Source organism: Galeopterus variegatus, unplaced genomic scaffold (assembly GCF_000696425.1).
Source record: "Galeopterus variegatus unplaced genomic scaffold, G_variegatus-3.0.2 Scaffold28220, whole genome shotgun sequence".
Lineage (NCBI taxonomy): Eukaryota > Metazoa > Chordata > Mammalia > Dermoptera > Cynocephalidae > Galeopterus > Galeopterus variegatus.
In genome coordinates, this window is record NW_007754331.1 from 1 (window position 1) to 4,491 (window position 4,491).

Genomic DNA, 4,491 nt, shown 5'->3' on the forward strand with positions numbered 1-4,491 from the left:
ATGATGAATTCTAAAAATGTTAATGATCTTCTTAGAAATCAGATGTCTGCTGCAGAATTGCTCCTTCATCTCTAAAAACAAAGCACTACTGAGGCTCACAGTCCTACTACCTTATCCAATAATTTCTAAAAAATGGGATTTAAGGCAAATAAGCATCTTCAATTTAGAGCTGGGAAATCTGAGGGGGCACCAGATAACAACTAAAGCTGGGGCAGAATTAGAAATGTGACTCAATTCCTTTTCAGTGGCAATTTCTGTCTCTTGGGTCCTCCTTCCTCTCTGGAACACAGCGGGCAGACAGGAAAACACATCCATTTGTTTCAGACAGGCTTCCACTAGCTAGACACACCATCTCTGCTGAAGAGAGATCTGATAGATGACCCATGGAGGCTGAAGTGAGAATCTTCCAATACGCAGCTCTTGGTGATTCAGGAGCCCAAGAAGACACAAGCAGCAGCAAGGAGGCCTCGGCTCTGGTGCCTTGTCACCCCAGGATGCTTCTGAGTCCTTTTCCTATGCAAAATATATTTAGTGCTATGGGCCCAGTTCCCCTGAAATCTCAGTCAGAGATTAACACCTTAGCTCCGAAATTGTAACACCGTGAAAACAAAACGCCGTAGTCTACTCGAGGTCATTTTTGCTCTGATTAAAATTTTTATTGAAATCTCTCAAATGCACCAAGAAAGTTTTTGCAAAGGGGGAAAAAATAGCTAACAAATTCAACATGGGAGCTCCCTCTGCTGGTCTGCAGTAGGTTGATATGTTACAAACACATTCCCAGAGACAAATCTAATTTGCTGGAGAAGTGGACAAAAGACAGGTGTGTTGGGCTTTGCCTCAGGAGAGAAACACTAGAAGAAAAAAAAAATCCATGTCTCAAAACAGAGCACAACATTGCTAAGAAAAGCAAAATTACTTAAAAGCCTCTCCAAAGACATTATAAGATTTCCAGAACAAAAACTGAATTATCCACTAAGGGGAGATGCTCCACTTGGGCTTTCCCTTCTCTGTCCTACCGTCAGTTAATAAAGATTCTCTTAGACCCTTTGGGTGAAGGTTATGTGCTGATTCCCTTGTCTTTGCCTCCAAGTATCTTCTTACAGGCTTCCCATCTACTTAGAGAAGAAAGATCCAAGGAGTTGACGGAGTGACAAAGTTCCACTGAGGAATAAGTCTTTGGTGAGCAAACACCTCAGAGTAGAAAGAGCAAGGCTTGGGAGTCAGGTGAACTGGGTCTAGCATGGTACAGCCACTTCCGACTTTGGGTAACTTTCTCCATCTTCTCAGGTCTGTTTCCTCATCTGTAAAATGGGTCAGACCAGCTGATTTGTAAAGCCTCTACCAATTCATTCTATGATTCTTATACTAGAAAAATAACTTTACATAACCATTACTTTTCCATGAAATCTTTAGGATATAGAGTCCAAGACTACATTGGGACTGTAAAGCCTCTACCAATTCATTCTATGATTCTTATACTAGAAAAATAAGTTTACATAACCATTACTTTTCCATGAAATCTTTAGGATATAGAGTCCAAGACTACATTGGGAATGACTCCAAGCAAGAAAAACAAGAAGCAGGGTTGAACACATGTATCTCACCAAATCTAAGATGGATGTGGCAAAGCCAAGTTGATTCTAGGCTGAGAAAGTGTCAAGATCAAGGAAACACTCATGGGGGCGGGTGCCAACATGGGCACTGCATCCCATTAAGTCAAACGGCTGAGTCCACCTAATATTGGCACTGTCTCTCTCCATCCTTCCTTGTAATGGCACAGGCTTTCTAATCTCTTAAAACTCTTTGGGTCCTTCTCCCACCATATCCCCAGAATCATTTCTGATTTCATCCTTACATGAATGGAGCAAGGACAGATGTTATGGCCAACAGCCACCATTTCCAGTCCTTGGTGGCCATTATCAACTCTTGACTATCCAGGGTAATGGTGAAAGGCTTTGTTGCTGATTAACCAAACCCATGGATGTTGGGAAGACTATGCAAACTTGCACTGTTTCATGGCACTTATTAATATTTGTCTTAATTGCCAATTGATCTGAATCTTGGCATTCTAGAAAGAGGAGAGGAGAGAAGACATATCATCTACAGATGGGGTGGGGGTGGGAGGACAAACAAAAGGGGCTCTTTTAGTAGCTCCATGTCATCCACAAAGTTATCTGCAGCACACTACAGACATACTGATGACTCAGCAAAAGACACCCCCAAGTTTACGTTTTATACCCTCTCACTCCCCTGCTACCTACCAGTTGTAAGGGTTACCAAGCACCAACATGGACAAAAAGTAGAAAAGGCAGCAGGGGGAGGGAAAGCAACAGGCACAGTTAATCCTGCTGCTTTATTTTCGGTGCCAAGTGCAACTCCCCTGCTACCTACCAGTTGTAAGGGTTACCAAGCACCAACATGGACAAAAAGTAGAAAAGGCAACAGGGGGAGGGAAAGCAACAGGCACAGTTAATCCTGCTGCTTTATTTTCGGTGCCAAGTGCACTCACTACCACCATGCACGTTTTTCTCTTCTCCTTGTACTGCTTCCTACCTCCTCCTTCCAGCACGGACGGTAATCGCTATGGGGCCCAGGCACCAAGGGCTTCTCTTTGTAGTTGCCCGTATGGTGTCTGGATCAACTGGGAGAGCAGCCCCAGGAAGGTCGTCAATATACACACAGAGCATTGAAAACTCAGCTGAAAAAAAAAATATCCAGCCAACAACACTCCTCACCCTATGGCTTTCAAGAACCCTCACTGGGGGCTGCTTGTAGGTATCTTAAAATAGTGAGTTCTGTAGAACATAAAAGAGTTTTAAGTCAGAAAGAAGAGTTTTCTGCAAACTGTTTATTCATCCAACCATGTAAATAAACACTAAACAAAACAAACAAAAATCCCACCTTTCCAGCCTGACAATTTTTAAAAAACCAGGCTGAGTTACACATGCAGTAAGACAAATGAAATACTACGTCCTGTCTGTTTACTACTGATCATCACTCTCTGTGGGCCAAAGAATGAGTGGCTATTTCCAAAGGTGACTCTTGCTATTGATTACCACTACTTGCACTAAAAGCAAAGCTAAAAGAAACATTTTCTCCAAGGGGAAGAAAAGTGTTAGTATGTAGACAGTAATCTTTGTGGAGAATCAAGGGAGTTTGTTTATAAAACTTAGGCAATTCTTAAAAGCAAGCTGGTCAGAACAGAGATCTCTAACTTGAACTTTAATTACATTCTAGACACTATATTGCATCTCCTTTTCTATAAGGCTTCCTAAAAATGCGAAAAAAGGAACCCTTAATCTTTTCTGTACCATATGTAAGAAAGCGTAAAGTCTTCCTCTTGGAAGCTTCCCCTTTGATTGCTAGATTTTCATACAACACAAAAGCAAAAATCTCTCAATACACAGCAACACATGCAGACGCACAGAACTCCTGCTACAAGTGTATGCCTCCCTCTGCAGACCATCCACACGACAAGGCACACACACCTACACTCTGGCGATGTCCTCTAGCTAGCTGGGAGCCAGGGAGGTAACCTTGCCCCAGTCTTTCATGTGTGATATGAGGGTGAAATCATTAGGGAAGAGAGAGGTGTCAATTGGGGCAAACATCAGGCAGTGGGTGATATCATTGCTGTCAGACGGTCCTCGTAAGTCCTGGAGGAGTGTCAGCTTGATTTAGAGGGGATCATTAATCTCTTGAAAGTGGATCTGTTAGCTGGGTAGGTGTTAGTTGTATGGTGTGCTCTGGGGAACCAGGTTTGAAAGGACTGGTGGTGGAGTGAGTGAAGTCGTGGCCGATGGGTATAAATTACCTGGGCATGCAGTGAAGCGGGATAGGTGAAAGCAGGAGGAGGTAGAGCAGGCGCTAACTCCGCTGGGTACAGAGGGTACGGGGCCCACACTTCAGGGCTACTGGGGTAAAGTGCAGGCACTGTGAGCTCATCTGCAAGAAAAGAATAAGGTAAGAGTTAGTGGTTAACAAACAGCTGGTTTCAAATCACAAAACACCCAATAACCCCGAGCCCCATCATTGTCAGAAGTAAACTTACTCTCACCCTATGAATAGCCTCTTGGTTCTGGTCCCCCAAACTCTAAGCAAGGGAACAGTAAATACAAAACAAAACAAGCAACAACCATCTGCTGCCTGTCTGGCCTGCTGAGATGGCAGGCCCAGACTCCGCCTTGGACACTCTGATGTCTTTCCAACCGTAGCTGGGGAACTCAAGACCAGTGGGAACTTCCTGCACAAAACAGAAAACGTGGTCCTCTGAGGAAAAGAAGGAAGAGAAAGAACCAGTAGGAGATATCCCATGAGACCCACTGCAGAGTCTGGGAGAACACGGGCTTACTGGCAGGACCCCAACACACTGGAAAAACTAAGACTTTTCTGTTTATCAAGTATAATTACAATTGACAAACAAATCTTCCTCATCAACCGTTTTTCATTTAGCCTTCAGAAGTACAGGGTCAAACATTGTGATTGCAGGGC

The 4,491-nt window shown here is 43.6% G+C and overlaps 1 long non-coding RNA gene across 1 annotated transcript; it reads right to left on the reverse strand.

Moving 5' to 3' along the window:
• Nucleotides 1–631: 631 nt before the first annotated feature.
• LOC103583783 lies at nt 632–3,945 on the reverse strand. Its single transcript, XR_549897.1, has 2 exons — nt 3,815–3,945; nt 632–851 (listed from the first exon to the last, which is right to left on the reverse strand). It is a non-coding gene; the product is annotated as an uncharacterized LOC103583783 (long non-coding RNA).
• Nucleotides 3,946–4,491: the final 546 nt, after the last annotated feature.